The sequence below is a fragment of the Bos grunniens genome, chromosome 21, assembly GCF_055505025.1.
Source record: "Bos grunniens cultivar Pamir isolate PY7600 chromosome 21, Bosgru_T2T1.0, whole genome shotgun sequence".
NCBI lineage: Eukaryota > Metazoa > Chordata > Mammalia > Artiodactyla > Bovidae > Bos > Bos grunniens.
In genome coordinates this window covers 30,529,904-30,550,933 of record NC_141185.1, presented here as the reverse complement: position 1 = coordinate 30,550,933, position 21,030 = coordinate 30,529,904, and the positions used below count along the sequence as shown (strand labels likewise).

Below are 21,030 nucleotides of genomic sequence, written 5' to 3'. Positions count from 1 at the left end.
GATCTTTGTTGGCAAAGTAAGGTCTCTGCTTTTTAATACGCTGTCTAGCTTTTCTTCCAAGAAGGGTCTTTTAATTTCATGGCTGCAGTCATCGTTCACAGTGATTTTGGAGCTCAAGAAAATAAAGACTGTCACTGTTTCCATTTTTTTTTCCCCCATTCAACTTGCAATGAAGTGATGGGACCAGATACCATGATCATAGTTTTGCAAATGTTGAGTTTTAAGCCAGCTTTATCACTATCTTCTTTCACCATCACTAAGAGGCTCTTTAGTTCTTGTCCACTTTCTGTCTTTAGGGTGGTGTCATCAGCATATCTGAGGTTATTGATATTTCTCCCAGCAATCTTGAGCTTCATCCAGCCCAGCATTTCACATGACCTACTCCGCAAATAAGTTAAAAAAGCAGGGTGACAGTATACAGCCTTGTCATATTATTTTCCCAATTTTGAACCAGTCCATTATTTCAAGTCTGGTTCTAACTGTTGCTTCTTGACCTGCATACAGGTTTCTCAGGAGGCAGGTGAGGTGGTCTGGTATTCCCAGCTCTTTAAATATTTTCCACAGTTTGCTATGATCCATACTGTCAGAGAATTTCCCATAGTCAGTGAAGGAGAAGTAGATGTTTTTCTGGAGTTTTCTTGCTTTTCCTATGATCCAACAGATGTTGGCAAATCGATCTCTGGTTCCTCTGCCTTTTCTAAATCCAGATTTTACATCCATAAGTTTTCTGTTCAGGTACTGTTGAAGTCTGTCTTAAAAGATTTTGAGCATTACCTTCCTAGCATTGGAATTAACACAATTGTGAGGCAGTTTGAACTTTCTTTGACATTGCCTTTCTTTGGGATTGGAATGAAAACTGACCTTTTCCATTCCAGCACCCACTGTTGAGTTTTCCAAATTTACTGACATGTTGATGCAGCTCTTTAACAGCAACTATTTTAGGATTTGAAATAGCTCCACTGGAATTTCATCACGTCCCCTAGCTTTGTTTGTAGTAATGCTTCCTAAGGCCCACTTGACTTCAAACCCCAGGATGTCTGGCTCTAGTTGAATGATCATTCTATCATGGTTATTCAGGTCATTAAGACCTTTTTTGTACAGTTCTTCTGTGTATTCTTGCCAGCTCTTCTTAATATCTTCTGCTTCTGTTAGGTCCATACTCTTTCTTTCCTTTATTGTGCCCATCCTTGCATAAAATGTTTCCTTGGCACCTCTAATGTTCTTGAAGAGATCTCTAGTCTTTTTCATACTATTGTTTTTCTCTATGTCTTTGCATTGATCACTTAAGAAGTTCACTTATCTCTCCTTACTATTCTCTGGAACTCTGCATTCAGATGCATATATCTTTCCTTCTCTTCTTTGCCTTTCACTTCTCTTATTTTCTCAGCTATTTGAAGGCCTCCTCAGACAACCATTTTACCTTTTTGCATTTCTTTTTCTTGGGTATGGTTTTGATCACCACTTCCTGTACAATGTTATGAACATCCATCACTAGTTCTTCAGGCACCCTGTCCCTCAGATCTAATTGAATCTATCACTTCCACTGTATAATCATAAGGGATTTGATTTAGGTCATACCTGAATGGCCTAGTGGTGTTCCCTACTTTCCTCAATTTAAGTCTGAATTTTGCAATAAGGAGCGCCTGGTCTTGTTTTTGCTGACTGTATGGAACTGCTCCATCTTCAGCTACAAAGACTATAATCAATCCGATTTTAGTATTGATCATCTGGTGATGTCTGCATATAGAGTTGTCTCTTACATTGTTGGAAGAGGGTGTTTGCTATGACCAATACATTCTCTTGGCAAAACTATTAGTCTTTGCCCTGCTTCATTTTGTACTCCAAGGCCACACTTGTCTGTTTGCCAGATATCTCTTGACTTCCTACTTTTCCATTCCAGTCCCCTGTGATGAAAAGAACATCTTTTTTTTTGGTGTTAGTTCTAGAAGGTCTTGTAGGTCTTCAGAGAATTGTTCAGCTTCTTGGGCATTAGTGGTCGGAGCATAGACTTGGATTACTGTGACGTTGAATGGTTTGCCTTGGAAACAAATCAAGACCATTCTACCGTTTTTGAGATTGCATCCAAGCACTGCATTTTGGACTCTCTTGTTGACTGTGAGGGCTACTCCATTTCTTCTAAGGGATTCTTACCCACAGTAATAGATCTAATGGTCATCTGAATTAAATTTGCCCACTCCAGTCCATTTTAGTTTGCTGATTCCTAAAATGTCAGTGTTCACTCTTGCCACCTTCTGTTTGACTACTTTCAATTTACCTTGATTCAGGGACCTAACATTCCAGGCTCTTATGCAATATTATTCTTTATGGCCTCACACTTTACTTTCACCACCAGACACAGCCACAGCTGGGCACTGTTTCTGCTTTGGCTCAGCTTCTTCATTCCTTCTGGAGCTATTCTCCCCTCTTCTCCAGTAGCATGTTGGACATCTACCAAACTGGGGGGTGGGGGGGCGGGGTGTTCATCTGTCAGTGTCATATCTTTTTGCCTTTTCATACTGTTCATACTGTGTGCTTATATGAGTGTATTAAAGGACAAGCATAGATACTATCTTCAGATTAATGGTCCCTTTGGAAAAACAATTGAGAATTTAAATTCTTTGTACTTCTTGTACTTGCTTAAGAAACTATATTGATTGCTGTCAAATACTGTATGCTATCAATTTCTATGCAGGTCTTCTTAATAGTGATTGCTCTCTTTCCTTCCTCATTCCCTTCAGCCACCTCAGATTGGAATTTTCATGATTTTCTCTATACTATCACAATCTTTTGCTTGTATCTCTATTTGTGAACACATCCATTTTTCCATCTAGGTTTCTTTAAGACCAAAATGTGTACCTTTGTATTTTCCCAGAATCTGAGTCTAAGCCTTTTACACAGTAATTTTTCAGTAAATGCAGATAACTTTTACTAGATCAGGAATACTGACAGAGGGATTTCATGGAGTGCATTATGCAATATAATTTTCCCCTACTTAATGTAAATGGTAAGGCTGGTATCATCCTTAAACTAGGAAATAAAGTACCAGCAATCATTAAGAGCATTAGTTCTAGAGCTGGACTGTGTGGGTCTATAATCCTGGCTATTCACTTCCTCTCAAAATCCACATCTATAAAAGGTGATAAAGTTGGACATCCCTCACAGAGTGTCAAGACTATATAAATTAGCTAGTACATGCAGAGTCATTAGGGCTTACAAATTAAACTTCAGCAATGAAGATAAACAGGAAACAGAACTTTTCACTGGAAATCAAGAAAGACATGGTTGATAGAGTAATTTTTAAGTTAGAATTTGATACCTAGAATTTCATTAGTACTTTATAGGTCAATGAGCTATTATAATACATCATCATGGATTTTATAACTTCTCAGAAGCACTTTTATTATATGAGATATCACTAATATTGGAAAAAATCTTGTCTAATAATTTTATCAAAATAATTACTCTTATTTCACTAAGTACACAATTTTTGAAAATACTGTGTTATAAAAAGTGAAAGTGTTAGTCACTCAGTCATGTCCAACTCTTTGCTGCCCCATGGACTATAGCCTGCCAGGCTCCTCTGTCAAAGGACTTCTCCAGGCAAGAATACAGGAGTGAATAACCATTCCCTTTTCCAGGAGATCTTCCCAACCCAGAGATCAAACCTGGGTCTTCTGCACTTCAGGCAGATTCTTTGCTGTCTGAGCCTAGAAAAAAAACTTTTGTATCAGTTTTGTCTGTCCCATGAGATTTATCCTAGAACACTTCTTAAAAAATTTCCATCCCCAAAATATGGGCAAAAACAAGATTCTAGGGGTAATGAACTATCTTTATAACAGATCACAGAGCCTTTAGTGTCTCAGGTTGAATAACATATTTGTCTCATTTTTGTAAATCAAAATGAAACACACAGTTAATGAAATGAAACTGCTAATGAGTTGTTGCACAAATAAAAAGCACTCACTTAACCATCTGTCTAGTACATATTCTGATAATGCATTTAGAAGTTGTAATCAATAAAGTTTTACTCTATTGTCAAGAGCAGTCATAACTTAAATAAACTTGAAGCATCTAACCCTCTGTCTTTATGTTTGTATTTTGATCTTTGTACTTTCAAGTCTAAAGTAAACCTGAATAAAATTTTAAAAATTGAGGGAGAGGGTGGGATGATTTGGGAGAATGGCATTGAAATATGTATAATACCATATATGAAATGAGTCGCCAGTCCAGGTTCAATGCACAATACTGGATGCTTAGGGCTGGTGCACTGGGATGACCCAGAGGGATGGTATGGGGAGGGAGGAGGGAGGAGGGTTCAGGATGGGGAACACATGTATACCTGTGGCAGATTCATTTTGATATATGGCAAAACCAATACAATATTGTAAAGTTAAATAAAATAAAATTTAAAAAATAATAATAAAATATTAAAAAAAATAAAAATTGAGAACAAGTAAGAAAATATTTCCAAGATTCATTCTCCAAAATATTCCTTTGATTCTTCTTTATAAACTCTGTGCTTTATTAATCACCCAAACTTTTTTTATTAACTAAATATTAGTCATTTTTGAATCTTAGATTTTTTTAATATAGCCTTTGTAAAGTAAAAATAATTGTCCACTGATTATGAAAAAAAGAATTTCTAAGTTTACTCTCTCACTGATCTGATCTAATAATCAAAGTCAATATAAATCTTGACTTAGAAACATAGAAATGAAACTTGAGTTATTGCTTTATGATCCTTTATACTTTTGTGTATCTTAAAAATATTCACGGTATGCCAAAATATGGAAGCAGCCACTAGTTCAATAGCTAAAGAAGATGTGGTGTATATACACACAATGGGATATTACTCAGCAATTTCACTTTTCACTTTCATGCATTGGAGAAAGAAATGGCAACCCACTTCAGTGTTCTTGCCTGGAGAATCCAGGGACAGAGGAGCCTGGTAGGCTGCAGTCTATGGGGTCGCACAGAGTTGGACACAACTGAAGCGACTTAGCAGCAGCAGCAGCAGCATAAATACCAGGCTCCTCTGTCCATGGAATTCTCCAGGGAAGAACACTGAGATGGGTTGCTATTTCCTTCTCCAGGGGCTCTTCCTGACCCAGGGATCGAACCTGAGTCTCCTGCACTGCAAGCAGATTCTTTTACCATCTGAATCATCAGGTAATTCTATAAAAAAGAATGAAATCATGCCATTTGAGATACTGTGCATGGACTGAGGGGGTATTATGCTAAATGAAATGTCAGTCAGAAAAAGAGGAATATTGAATAATTTCATTTATAGGTGGAATCTAAAAACAAAACAAATTAGCAAACATAGCAAAACAGAAATCATTATAGATATGGAGACAAACAGGTGGAAGACAGAAGGGGAGATGAGAGGAAAGAAATAGATGAGGGGGACTAAGAGGTACAAAATTACACTTGCAAAGAAAATGAATTACAGGTGTGGCATGTACAGTGTAGGGAATATAGTCAATAACAATGTAATATCAGTGTGTGCTGACATAGTGTATGTGGAAAGTCAAATCTACATTTGAAATTTCGGCTGTACATTACATATTGGCAACAGATGTTCCTGTATTTAAAATAATAGCAATAGAGCTGTGATTTCATTTAGTTTTTCTTAGTGATTGCGGAAGACACTACTTTGTGAGTTGGTATGAAATTAATGGGGCTTCCCAGGTGGTGCTAGTCATAAAGAACCTGCCTGCCAGTGCAGGAGATGTAAGAGACATGGGCTCAATCCCTGGGTCGGGAAGGCCCCTGTAGGAGGAAATGGCACCTCACTCCAGTATTCTTGCCTGGAGAATCACACGGACAGAGAAGCATGGAGGGCTATAGTCCATAGAGTCACAAAGAGTTGGACATGGCTGAAGCAATTTAGCATGCACACATGGAATTAATGATAAGCTACCTTTGTGTGTAATGTTTAACTAATGACTTTAAAGAACTAAAAAATTATTAGATATCAAGAGAATTTAAGAGATTGATTTTGAAACTCACTTAAATTAACAACAAATAGAAAGACTTTAAATAGACAAAGCAATCCTAAGATAGAAAAATGGAACTGGAGGAATCAGACAGCCTGGCTTCAGACTATACTACAAAGCTACAGTAATCAAAACAGTATGGTATTGGGACAAAAATAGAAATATAGATCAATGGGACAGGATAGAAAGCCCAGAAATACACTCTCATACCTATGGTCAATTAATCTATAACAAAGGAGGCAAGAATATACAATGGAGAAAAGACAGTCTCTTCAATAAAGTGGGGCTAGGAAACTGGATCAGCTACATGTAAAAAAATGAAATTAGAACATTCTCTAGCACCATACACAACAATAAACTCAAAACAGATTAAAGACCTAAGTATAATACTGTACACTATAAAACTCTTGGAGGAAAACAGAGAGAGAAAATTATTTGACATAAATCAGAGCAATATTTTTTATCCACCTCCTAGAGCAATGACAATAAAAACAAAAACAAATAAATGGAACCCAATTAAATTTAAAATCTTCTACACAGCAAAGGAAATAATCAACAAAATGAAAAGACAACCACAGAATGGGAGAAAATATTTGCAAATGAAGCAACTGACAAAGGATTAATCTCCAAAATATACAGCAGCTCATGAACTTCAATATCAGAAAAACAAATCAAAAATTGAGCAGAGATCTAAACAGACATTTCTCCAAAGAAGACATACAGATGGCTAAGAGGCACATGAAAAGATACTCAATATAACTAATTATCAGAGAAATGCAAATCAAAACTACACACTAGTCAAAACTACATCACTTCACACTAGTCAGAATGACCATCATGAAAGTATACAAACAAATAATTGCTGAAGAGATTTATCTGGTGTCCAGTGGCTAAGACTCCATGCTCCCAATTTAGGGGGCCCAGGTTTGGCACCCCACTCCAGTACTCTTGCCTAAAAATCCCATGGATGGAGGAACCTGGAAGGCTGCAGTCCATGGGGTCACTGAGGGTCGGACACAACTGAGCGACTTCACTTTCACTTTTCACTTTCATGCATTGGAGAAGGAAATGGCAACCCACTCCAGTGTTCTTGCCTGGAGAATTCCAGAGACGGGGGAGCCTGGTGGGCTGCAGTCTCTGGGGTCGCACAGAGTCGGACACAACTGAAGTGACTTAGCAGCAGCAGGTTCGATCCCTGGACAAGGAAAGAGATCCCATATGTCAGAACTAAATATCCTGCATGCCACAAAGGAGATTGAAGATCCCATATGCTGCAACTAAGATCAGGACAGAAAAAATTAATTAATTAAATAGATAATATAAATAATAATAATAAATGCTAGAGAGGGTGTGGAGGAAAGGGAACCCTCCTATACTGTTGGTAAGAATGTAAATTCCTAAATGTAAATGTATAACCACTATGGCACACAGTATGAAGGTCCCTTAAAAAATGAAAAACAGAACTACCCAATGATACAACAATCCCATTCCTGGGCATATATTCAGAGAAAACCATAATTCCAAAAGATAACATGCATCCCAATGTTCTTTGCAGCATTGTGTACAATAGCCAAGACATGGAAGCAACCTAAATGTCCATCGAGGACTGGATAAAGATGCGGTACATATGTACAGTGGAATATTACTCAACCACAGAAAAGAATGAAATAATGCCACTTGCAACAACAGGGGTGGACCTAGAGATTATCGTGCTAAGTGAAGTTAGAGAAAGACAAATATATGGTATCATTCATATATGGAATCTAATTTTTAAAGTGATTCAAATGAATTTATTCACAAAACAGAAACAGATTTCCAAATACAGGGGAAAAAAAAAATACATGGTTTCCAAAGGGGAAATGTGAGGGGGAGGCATAAATCAAGAGCTTAGAATAAACATACATGTACTACTATGTATAATATAACCAACAAGAACCTACTGTATAGCACAGGGAACTCTACTCAATATTCTGTGATAACCTATATGAGAAAAAAATCTAAAAAAGGTTTAATATATGCATTCAGTTCAGTTCAGTCGGTCAGTCATGTCTGACTCTTTGCGACCCCATGAATCGCAGCACGCCAGGCCTCGCTGTCCATCACCAACTCCTGGAGTTCACTCAGACTCACGTCCATCGAGTCGGTGATGCCATCCAGCCATCTCATCCTCTGTCATCCCCTTCTCCTCCTGCCCCCAATCCCTCCCAGCATCAGAGTCTTTTCCAATGAGTCAACTCTTCGCATCAGGTGGCCAAAGTACTGGAGTTTCAGCTTTAGCATCATTCCTTCCAAAGAAATCCCAGGGCTGATCTCCTTCAGAATGGACTGGTTGCATCTCCAAGGGACTCTCAGGAGTCTTCTCCAACACCACAGTTCAAAAGCATCAATTCTTCGGCGCTCAGCCTTCTTCACACTCCAACTCTCACATCCATACATGACCACTGGAAAAACCATAGCCTTGACTAGACAAACCTTTGTTGGCAAAGTAATGTCTCTGCTTTTGAATATGCTATCTAGGTTGGTCATAACTTTCCTTCCAAGGGGTAAGCGTCTTTTAACACAATATTAGATATCTTAAAAATTTATCAAGAGTGAAAAAAGTGAAAATCATATATCCTGAACTTATTTTTGTCTAGTGTGCTTCTACATTAAAATAGAGTTTTCATTTCCATAGGTAAACAAATAGAACCAAAGTGTTCAGATTGTGTTATGCATACATCCAATATTCACAATAATAAAAGTACATATAATACCATGTGTGATAACTTTGAAAAACTTCTGTACAATAAGAAATGCTATTCCCCAAATTGTAGGTAAATAACAACAGCCTGTGGTCATTTCTGATGTTGCAGTATTCCTATTTACTTAAGTATAAATACAATATTTACTTTAAACATTTGCTTTAAGCACTGCTTACAGTATTGTAGTATTCATTTACAATAAATATTCCTTTAGTACCTGTCCTAATAGCTATGAAATGTTCTCTATTCATATCCTCCTCTCCACAGAGCACCAGCTTTTAGGAAATAAAGCCTGGAACTTAAAAATCTGATTAGTTAGTCTAGGCTATTGTGGAGGTGAGGCTATTGCTACCTTCCACCTGAAAACACAGCAAACCTCTAAATCTTGCAGACATTGACATACTCTATAATCCAGTGCACATTCTGAGTTGATGCTATGGATAATTATCTCTTTGGTCTTAGTAAGGAGTTAGATTGTATAATCAAGCAGTGAAAAGCCATTAGACAGTACTAAGCAGGAGACAGTGAAATAACATTTTTGAAACATGCTGTCAGGGTTCTATATGGATTAGTGTGGAGAGAGAAATGTGAGGATGAGGTGTGAGGAAGTGGGGTTGGCAGTCCATAGGAGAGGTGATGGTGGGTTCACCAGAGGAGGTGGCAGCAAAGATGGTACAGGATGGACAGATCCAGGATACACTGGAAACAGTTCTAAAGGACCTTTTGATGGATTACAAGTGGGGCTGGGGAATCAAGAATGAATACTAGATTTTTTCACGTAATACTGCTGTGAGATAAGGAAGACTGAGGATGACAGGTGGATTTTTTCAAGAGCTGGGATTCAGACGTGACAAGTCGGAGGTACTTGTGACCCATTCCTGTGGAGATACAGGAGGGGACCAGAATCACAGATCTGGAGTTCACAAGGTGGGGAAGCCCAGCAGAAGGTTGTCAACTAGTGCTTTGAGCTCAGAGTCATTCTCCAATTCATCTATCCAACAAACATCTACTGAGCATTTCTGATGAATGAGGTACTGTTCTATGTGGTAGGAAAACAACACTGAAAAAAATCACATAAAGATTCTTGCCCTTGTGGGGCTAATATTCTATGAAGAGATCCTCTAGAAAGAAATGTAGAAGGCAAGAAGAGGATCCAGGACTGACCTCTGGGGCATCCTACCCTGACTGGATGACAGGACAAGTAGAAGCCCACGGAGAATAGAGTGAAAAACCTACCCGGAGAAGAAAATAAACGAGAAGACTGTGATGTCACAGAAGCCGTGAGAAAAAAGTGACTCACTCATTTAAATTCTTTTTTCAACAACAGTTCAATTTTGTAAATGTCTGCTGAGGTGTGGAGAAAGATTAGAAACAGAAAATGATTTTTAAATGAGGTGACAAGGACATTGTTTGTGTCCTTAAGACTCAGTGAAATGGAAGGTGGAATCTGTATTTAAGCGGACTGAGGCAAAAATTGAGGGGAGAGTTACAAACTGGAGGCAGTAAGTGTGGTTTTTGTTAAATTTTACTGTCCAGGAAAGTTGAGAAGTTGGCAAGTGACCGGAAGACAAAGAATTAGACATAGGTGTGGTGTCTGAAAGCCCTAACCAGAGTGTATGGTACATAGTTAATGCTCAGTAAACATGATACATTATTTTTGATGATAGGTGAGATTTAAATTTAATAGTTTGGATTAAAAAAAATAATTTACTGACAAGGGCTGTCATAGAACCTGAGAGTTATGGATTTTCCACCAGAAGTCTTTTTTTTTTTTTTTAATTGGAGGCTAATTGCTTTACAATATTGTAGTGGTTTTTGCCATACATTGACACGAATCAGCCATGGGTGTACATGTGTTCCCCATCCTGAACCCCCCTCTCCCCTTCCCTCTCAATCCCATCCCTCTCAGTCATCCCAGTGCATCCGCCCTGAGCACCCTGTCTCATGCATTGAACCTGGATTGGTGATCTGTTTCACATATGATAATATACATGTTTCAATGCTATTCTCTCAAATCATCCCACCCTCACCTTCTCCCACAGAGTCCAAAAGTTTGTTCTTTACATCTGTGTCTCTTTTGCTGTCTCACGTACAGGGTCATGATTACCATCTTTCTAAATTCCATATATATGTGTTAATATACTCTATTGGTGTTTTTCTGTCTGACTTACTTCACTCTGTATAACAGGCTCCAGTTTCATCTACCTCATTAGAACTGATTCAAATACATACTTTTTAATAGCTGTGTAATATTCCATTGTGTATATGTACCACAGCTTTCTTATCCATTTGCCTGTCGATGGGTATCTAGGTTGTTTCCATGTCCAGGCTATTGTAAACATCCACCAGAAGTCTTAAAATTAGTTTAGATAACATAAAGTCTGAATTCACAAATGAAAAAAAAATTAGCAATAAAGATAGGTAGCATTTTTCATCTATTAAATTGGCCATTTTTTAAGTATAATATTCAGTGTTGATAAAGGTGCAAGGAAATGAATCTTCAACTGAATTTATAGGAATATAACCTTTCTGAAAAGTAAATTCATATATATTAAAAACCTTAAAAATGTGCTTGCTTTTAGTTTTCTTTTTTCCATGAATCTCATTTAGTATATTTAACAGAAGAGAAATTATAAAATTAAAGAAACACAGAAGTCAGATATTTGTTTAAAACCTAGAAATACACATTTCCTTTAAGTAGCATCTGATGTGGGGCTGTTTGCATAAATGTGGTTAAATACCCATCCATTCAGTCTTTTTTTTTTTTTCAAACCTCCAGGCTAATTGTTATAAAACTCTATACTTAATGCCAGCCTTCGAGACCACCTGGAGTTTTCTGCATGGATGCAGAATGTTCACCTTCTTAGTTGGATGAGCTTCTGGGAGCACAAATACCCAAGAGTCAGTCTCTGGGTTGGTTTTGCTTGTTTTTCTCTATTTTCGGAAATAGTGCCACAGTACTGTTCATATTCATCAGAGCCTTCAATGGTTAGGGATCTGTTTTTCCCAAGAGTCCCTGTCTCTTTTTTAGAGCAACCCTGCTTTAAACTGAGCCCACGTGCCACAACTACCAAAGCCAGAGCGCTCTAGAGCCAGCGCTCCGCAACGACAGAAACCTCCGCAACAGAGAAGCCTCCAAAACGAGAAGCCCCAGCACCGCAACTAGAGAAAGCCTGAAGTCATAAGCCATACTGAACCTCCGGCACAGCCAAAAACAAAAGCAAAACAACAACGACAGAACAGTACAGTTCAAATCTGGGCTGCTTGTGTGGGGCTCAAATAGTCCTACCAAATAATTTTGATTTGTGTAAAATGTGATGGCCCTGGAATACAGCTGGTACACTGAAAGGGAGAATTCCTTGAAGGACCACAAAACCAGCCCAGTGTCTTGGAATGAGTTGATTCTGACATGGTGGGGATCTCTGCTGATCTTATAAAACTAGAATCTTCAGACTTTTGCTGGCTAGAGACAGGGTGCATTTCACAATGCAGTGCTGTTGTATTTTCTTCTTGAAACTCAGTTTTTTACATCAGCCCATAATATCTTATTTTTAGCACCTGACAAGGTTTGAAATGTTTTTATTATTTCATTTGCATTTTAGAGTAATGTGATCCCCCATTTAAGGTATTGAGAAACTCAGATTCAGAGACTGCATCCCCTATGCAATAATAAAACTGCTTCATAAGATTTCCTTAACCATTCTGAGCAAAAACCCCCAATGCGGCACAATACGTGGCAGAAAGGCTACAAAGCATGAGTGGGTATGAGGGTGTTACACCAACTTACCTCTGCCCTTTAAAGGCCGCTGGGAATACTTGGGCAAGACTATCTTTGCACTAGCTGCTTCTTACATATGGCCCAAAGCATGCTTCCGGCACCAGTGTCTGTGCAAGAGGTGTGAAAAAACTTCTCTCTGAGTCCAGGAGAGTGGGCTGTTCAAATCCTCCTGGAGACAAAAGAAAGAATTGGTTCCAGTGCCTTTTTCAATCCTAACAGCTTTCAGATGACACATCGGGAGTCATTTATACAGACTTGAATATACCCAAAAGCATTCCTCGCCAAGCCTTCCCACAGTCTACATGAGCCAATGCAGATCACTTTATTTAAAAAGGTTATATGTTATGTAAAACCCACACAACTAGCTGTCTTAGATTTTTCTCTACCCCTGCTTGGACTTCTGCGGGGTTTCCTCCATATTTTTCATCTTTAACTATAGACTGACTGATTTATAGTCTCCCATAAAACAATGTTCATTTTAATAGCTCACCTTACAGAGGTCCTAACCATTGGAAGTTCAGCTCAGTTCATCAATAAACCTACTACTCAGTAGTCATTTCCCCAGCCAGTCAATAGGCAAATTGTAATTTAAAAGTGACACTCCTGGGGATCTTTTTAATAGACTAGTAAATCAAACCAATATACAGTGCGGTTTATTCCTTAAAATGTTGCTTTTTTTTTTTTTTTTCTGATAGGAAACCCTCAGGGTCATCTTTGAATCCCTGCCTTGACCTGTGAGTCAACTGTATTTAACCTCCTGCTACAGGTGGATGCATCAGCAAGATGTTTTTTCCTACTAGTTCTTCTCAGCAACTAGAAATTCTTACATCTTTTTTAAAGGTAACGGCTCTAAGGAGTATATTCTAGCACCAAAAGGTACTATTTGAAGTGACATATTGGACTGGGGAGACATTGCTGGCCATGTCTAGAGCAAACAGCCTACCTCCGCTTAAAGGCCTTGGAGGGCACTCTTTCTTCCAACATATAAGTTGGAAAATAAAGTCTTATTCCTAAGTATCTGTTATTATAGCTACTGTTTTAAGAGTGATACCTATCATTCTGTTGTGGTAACAGATGGCTATTTTGTTTTTTGTTCATATTTACAACAAGCCATTAGATAGGTAGCTTTAAAAGAGATTTACATGGTTAATATTTTAGAGATGATAGGTATTATAATTCCCTACCATGCTACAGACCTGACCCATCTCATGAACAAATTTCACTGAAATAGCAACAAGGGGACACATGGACAAAATATTTGCCAGTGGGCACTGGTCACCCATGATGTTTAGCTTCCTTTATTTTATCTGCCTTATGACATCATTTTTATTCTACCTTAATTAAGCCTATATGATTTTCATTAACATAAATTCTGGTTCAAATAATTCCAGGTTCAATTACTGTTATGTAATTTCTGGCTCTGCTTCTTGGTTGACCAGCAATTGAATGTTTCATATGAAAATACAGTTAAAATGCAATTTCCCTACTTTGAGAACATATAGCAAAACTAGGTCTTTACAAATATAAATATTTTAAAACCATTAAAGAGAAATATAGATTCATAATTTTATTCATAGCTTGAGTATAAATTTATATTTTAAGGAGTATAATTTAAATTTTATGAATATAAACTAAATTTTATTTATAAATTAAGAGTTCAAGTTCATATATATGTGTGTGCATATTTTTTCTTAGATTTTTTAAATGCACACTTATGAAAATATGTATACATACTCAATTTCTAGATTTCATGTTGGAGTCTGCTGGTAAGTGCAATAAGCAATTTTTTCAAATCAGTTTTTTATTATTTATTTGCTAGAAATGAAAACAACATGAAATTATACTTTAATAGTGGATTGCCAATGCAATTATAAGTTATTTTCCCCAACCATCTCTATTTTTGGTAGATGATTAGTGCCCCGTGGGATCCAGAGACTTCTCTGATCGAGAGCTGTTTGTTTTCTGCATGCTGCAATTATATATTACACACACACCAATGATGAGTAGCCTCATGTGTTGGGATAAATATGTTATTATAAGTTCAAATGCTTAGATACTTCTTCGATGTTTATTTGAGCTGAGCAAAGCATAGTGGTTTGAGTTCACAGGGGGCTTACATAAACCTTTTGGGGGAGAATTTCAGCTCACTGGGGTTTGTAAGCAGATGGCATATGCAAGCAATCACACTTCTCCTTGGTGGGAGGAATGGCATTCTCAGGGTAACAAAATAAGGGAGGGAGGTGCCATGACAAGTCTGTTCTCAGTCTCCACCTGGGCTTTCCCCACAAGGCAAAGGCACTAAGCAGAAGTTTGAGGGATAACATCAAATGAGAACGCAGTGAAGTGCTCCTCTCTCCACCTCCAGGCCGGCCCACCCCCACTCTCCCTCTGGGAGCCTCGGTAGCAAGTTGAACCATCCCACTGTTCAGAACTGAGGTGAAATTTTGCAGGAATTTGATGAGATTATGTTTAGGAAGGTTAGACCCCAGAACTACCTGTTACTTGCTCTCGCAGTGTGCCACGTGCGGTGCTACAAGCAAGAAATAGTTGCAAAATGGGAATCAAAGGACATTTAAAATAGTTGGACCAGCACTCAGTTCTCCAGGGAACAGAACTCTGGAAAACTTGGGTGGGAACACATGTAAGAAAAGCTCCCCCACCACTTCCAACCAGCTTCATCCATTCTCCATCTAGATCTGGGAAGGATCATGCTGTCCTTGGTTTCTACATCTGTAAACGCAAAGCAGTGACTAATACAGTAAGGTAAAGAAAGAGACAGGAGAAAAATCTGGCCCCAAGGAAAGCCCTAAACCAGTTTACTGAATGCATAAAATTGGGGTGAATGGGGAGCAGAACAGGGGAAAGGGAAAGGAAAAAAGAGAAATAAGGGAAATAAAGGCAAGGGGAAAATTTTCTTAACCCCCAGTGACCATACTCACTGGCAAATGCATCTCACTCAAAATCCTGCAACCTGCAAGAAACCATAGCAATGCTCCCTGTTCGAGGGGAAATGAAGAAAGAAATGGACACAGAAGATGTTTTTGTCCTCTCTTTCTCACCAAACCATTGTGCTTTAAAATAACCAGGATATCTGACCAGACCTCAGCTCATTGTGGGACAGAACCTGGGAATCAGCTGCACTCTAGACAGGTCTACAACTTCACCACTGAACACACACAAACACACCAAAGCTGACTCCTTAAATTTTGGTTAAACTGGAAATAAACTTGTTTATTAAAGGCTAGGAGAGCAGAGAGTTGACTGACAAGACTTCATGCTCTTACCTGCATGTCTACTCATAATAAATGTATATTTCAAAGGAATTCTTTTCCATCTAGATTAATATGGATCTACTCAGAATGACACGGAAGCCATATTGCTCCAAAGCAGAAACAAAAAGCACTACTATGTTCAAAGAATTTTACTCCAAGCTCACTTTATATATACTGAAACAATCCTGAAATACAACACCTAAATAGAAAGATCATTTCTCTGTGTCATACCATTTTCCTAGTGGCTGTTACTCTTGAATTATGACCTTAAACTTGTTCTAGTCTTTTGTATCAATTTTCTTCAAATCCACAAGTGTAACAGCTGGCAATGCTGCTCATAGTTGAAGTTCCATCATTTCACTAGCATCTAGCTTATCTTATGATAATAAACAGTGTAAATGTGTACAAGTCATTCTATAAATGAAAATTCTATGCCAAATCCTGAAACTCTGGGAGGGGTCCTCAGTAAGTCAGTAGATTATATCTTGGAGGCTGCTAAAACAAACAACAACAAAAAGAAATACCAGTTCCAGTCATTTATGCCTAGTGCTTATAAGATGTCTAAACTGTAATGCTGCTTAATAGTGAGCATTGTTGTTGTTCAGTCACTAAGACATGTCTGACTCTGTGACCCCATGGACTGCAGCACACCAGACTCCCGTGTCCTTCACTATCTCCTGGAATTGGCTCAAACTCATGTCCACTGACTCAGTGACACCATCCAACCATCTCATTCTCTGTCACCTCCTTCTCCTCCTGCCTTCAGTCTGTCCCAACATTAGGGTCTTTTCCAGAGTCAGTTCTTCTCATCAGGTGGCCAAAGTATTGGAACTTCGGCATCAGTCCTTCCTATAAGTACTTGGGGTTGATTTCCTTTAGGACTGACAGCTTTGATCTTCAAACAAGTCAATCCTAAAGAAAATCAATCCTGAATAGTGAGCATGAAGTGAAGTGAAGTGAAGTCATTCAGTCGTGTCTGACTCTTTGTGACCCCATGGACTGTAGCACACCTCTAAATGTGAAAGTTGTATCTGATTAGAACACAAAACACTATTCAGATAAATATAGACTCATAGTGAGTTCTTCACACAGCAGAAACACATCAAGCTTCAAAAGAAAGAAGTTTGGTCTATGGACGGAAAAAAAAAAAAAAAAGGATAGGTAATTCCAAAGATGTTGCAAATGAATAACGAAAAAGATCTGGTGATCTGGAAAGTGGGCAGGTAAAAATACAAATATCTTGAAATTGTATTGAAGATCTGAAAATCATTTAATGTTAAAGTTTTATTATATTAACAGTTGTTTAACTCTTCATGGACACTAGGAAAAACAAGACATTTACAAGGAGAAGTTTTTAGGATTCTATTATTACAAAATAGGGCAGATGAGCTGGCTTCTACAATGAAAGGTAAATCAGAACCTACAAGGCTACTGTGGAAGTCCTGGTCTGTGCTTTCAGAAGATAATGGGTCAACTAGAAAAGGGCTCATGATGAAGTGGCTCAGTGAAGGCAGATGTGACAAGACGATAAATGTGTAGTATTTAAATTCCCCTGGGATAACAAAAATATTAGGTGGGGAAATTGAATTTTAAAAATTGGGTTTCTAACAGTACATGTGTAGGTTATTGGACATTAGAGGAAAATGTATTTTCCACATTTATTTTTTCCATATGGAACATCTAGAACTGAAAAAGGGGCTTTAGAGCAAAACTAATGAATGCCAGTGGAGTTTAGTCAATAGTAGTAGTAATAATAATAAAATATGAAATTTAGATCGCAATAATGTATCAGAGTTGGCTCATTAGTTGTGACAAATCTATCACAGTAATGTAAGGTGTTAGCAATAGAGTAATATATTGGAACTCTCTGTACTCCCTTTGAAAACTTTCTGTAAATCTAAAACTATTCTAAAATAAAATGTTTCCTTAAAATAAAAAAAAAAAAAGTAAAAACCACTTGCTAGTACATGCAAGTTTAATCTAAACACATGCAACTTTGGCCCATGTGTTTAGATTAGTTCTTACATGTAGTAAATCCTCAATAAGTTATAATTATTTTATGAGTAAATATAAGTAAATGTACAATGTACAAACATTTAAGAGTTTAAGACTTTTACATAATTAAAAAGAAAGTTCTAGAAAACACTGATTTAGTGCCTTTTTGGTAGTTGGCTTGGATAAGGCAGTGAAAGTTATAGATATTGGGAGATTAATAAGAAAATTTTTACCTCTCTGTACCTTGGTTTCTACATCTGTAAAATGCTGAACTCAAGTTTGCCTTCCTCATAGGCTTTTTGTTAAGAGTGGGTTATTAATGTAAAGTGTTTCTTAGAACACTGTTCTTAGAACAGTGTTTGACATTTAGAAAGAGTACAATAAGTATTATTTATTACTACCATCATTTTTATTATCATTGTGTTATTATTATATTGAGAGTTGCTGAAGAAAAGAATAATTATGGTACTGACAAAATGTGGGGGGGGGGGACAGTAATTTTTAAGACCAAAAATAATCAGCAAAGAAAAAAATATCTAGCAGAAATTGGGCAACATGAGATTAGAAAACTTTTTGTAGATGCAATGATTTAAATATGAAAATAAATAAAATCTCTGTGACTTTGGAGAAAGGAGTGGGTCAAGATCTCAGATTTAGAAAAGTAATCACACCTAAAGGGTAGGAAAAGGTAGACAACCTCATGAAGGAAAAGAAGAAGAAGAAACAGAAATGCAGAATTGATCAGGCTATTGTAGTCTCAGAATGGAAGAGAAAAAAAAAAGAGGAGGTCAGCCATATGGAAGACCTCAGTTCAGTTCAGTTCAGTTCAGTCACTCAGTCGTGTCCGACTCTTTGTGACCCCATGAATTGCAGTATACCAGGCCTCCCTGTCCATCACAAACTCCCAGAGTTCACTCAGACTCAAGTCCATCGAGTCAGTGATGCCATCCAGCCGTCTCATCCTCTGTCGTCCCCTTCTCCTCCTGCCCCCAATCCCTCCCAGCATCAGAGTCTTTTCCAATGAGTCAACTCTTCGCATGAGGTGGCCAAAGTACTGGAGTTTCAGTTTCAACATCAGTCCTTCCAAAGAAATCCCAGGGCTGATCTCCTTCAGAATGGACTGGTTGGATCTCCTTGCACTCCAAGGGACTCTCAAGAGTCTTCTCCAACACCACAGTTCAAAAGCATCAATTCTTCGGCGCTCAGCTTTCTTCACAATCCAACTCTCACATCCATACATGACCACCAGAAAAACCATAGCCTTGACTAGACAGACCTTTGTTGGCAAAGTAATGTCTCTGCTTTTCAATATGCTATTTAGGTTGGTCATAACTTTTCTTCCAAGGAGTAAGCGTCTTTTAATTTCATGGCTGCAATCACCATCTGCAGGGATTTTGGAGCCTCCAAAAAATGAAGTCTGACACTGTTTCCACTGTTCCCCATCTATTTTCCATGAAGTGATGGGACCTGATGCCATGATCTTCGTTTTCTGAATGTTGAGCTTTAAGCCAACTTTTTCACTCTCCACTTTCACTTTCATCAAGAGGCTTTTGAGTTCCTCTTCACTTTCTGCCATAAGGGTGGTGTCATCTGCATATCTGAGGTGATTGATATTTCTCCCTGCAATCTTGATTCCAGCTTGAGTTTCTTCCAGTCCAGCCTTTCTCATGATGTACTCTTCATATAAGTTAAATAAGCAGGGTGACAATATATAGCCTTGACATACTCCTTTTCCTATTTGGAACCAGTCTGTTGTTCCATGTCCAGTTCTAACTGTTGCTTCCTGACCTGCATACAGATTTCTCAAGAGGCAGATCAGGTGGTCTGGTATTCCCATCTCTTTCAGAATTTCCCACAGTTTATTGTGATCCACACAGTCAAAGGCTTTGGCATAGTCAATAAAGCAGAAATAGATGTTTTTCTGGAACTCTCTTGCTTTTTCCATGATCCAGCAGATGTTGGCAATTTCATCTCTGGTTCCTCTGCCTTTTCGAAAACCAGCTTGAACATCAGGAAGTTCATGGTTCACGTACTGCTAAAGCCTGGCTTGGAGAATTTTGAGCATTAGTTTACTAGCATGTGAGATGAGTGCAATTGTGCGGTAGTTTGAGCATTCTTTGGCATTGCCTTTCTTTGGGATTGGAATGAAAACTGACCTTTTCCAGTCCTGTGGCCACTGCTGAGTTTTCCAAATTTGCTGGCCTATTGAGTGCAGCACTTTCACAGCATCATCTTTCAGGATTTGGAATAGCTCAACTGGAATTCCATCACCTCCACTAGCTTTGTCCATAGTGATGCTTTCTAAGGCTCACTTGACTTCACATTCCAGGATGTCTGGCTCTAGGTCAGTGATCACACCATTGTGATTATCTGGGTCATGAAGATCTTTTTTGTACAGTTCTTCTGTGTATTCCTGCCACCTCTTCTTAATATCTTCTGCTTCTGTTAGGTCCATACCATTTCTGTCCTTTATCGAGCTCATCTTTGCATGAAATGTTCCCTTGGTACCTCTAATTTTCTTGAAGAGATCTCTAGTCTTTCCCATTCTGTTGTTTTCCTCTATTTCTTTGCATTGATCGCTGAGGAAGGCTTTCTTATCTCTTCTTGCTATTCTTTGGAACTCTGCATTCAGATGCTTATTATCTTTTCTTTTCTCCTTTGCTTTTTGCTTCTCTTCTTTTCACAGCTATTTGTAAGGCCTCCCCAGACAGCCATTTTGCTTTTCTGCATTTCTTTTCCATGGGGATGGTCTTGATCCCCGTCTCCTGTACAATGTCTCGAACCTCATTCCATAATTCATCAGGCACTCTATCTATCAGATCTAGGCCCTTAAATCTATTTCTCACTTCCACTGTATAATCATAAGGGATTTGATTTAGGTCATACCCAAATGGTCTAGTGATTTTCCCTACTTTCTTCAATTTAAGTCTGAATTTGGTAATAAGGAGTTCATGATCTGAGCCATAGTCAGCTTCTAGTCTTGTTTTTGTTGACTGTATAGAGCTTCTCCATCTTTGGCTGCAAAGAACATAATCAATCTGATTTCGGTGTTGACCATCTGGTGATGTCCATGTGTAGAGTCTTCTCTTGTGTTGTTGAAAGAGGGTGTTTGCTATGAACAGTGCATTTTCTTGGCAAAACTCTATTAGTCTTTGCCCTGCTTCATTCTGTATTCCAAGGCCAAATTTGCCAGATATTCCAGGTGTTTCTTGACTTCCTACTTTTGCATTCCAGTCCCATATAAT

General features: G+C 38.2%; 1 protein-coding gene across 20 annotated transcripts in view; it reads right to left on the bottom strand.

Annotated features, from left to right (window-relative positions):
* LOC147349325 (uncharacterized) overlaps nt 1-21,030 on the bottom strand; it is a 226,912-nt gene that overhangs the window by 171,778 nt on the left and 34,104 nt on the right. For 18 of the 20 annotated variants that reach the window (XR_015150350.1, XR_015150344.1, XR_015150343.1 and 15 more), the window contains one exon: nt 12,528-12,687. The gene's annotated coding sequence lies outside the window, so the exon portion shown is untranslated. Of the gene's footprint in view, nt 1-6,467; nt 7,195-7,788; nt 8,441-12,527; nt 12,688-21,030 lie in introns of those variants that run through there. The other 2 variants (XR_015150345.1, XR_015150351.1) reach the window with 2 other exon arrangements.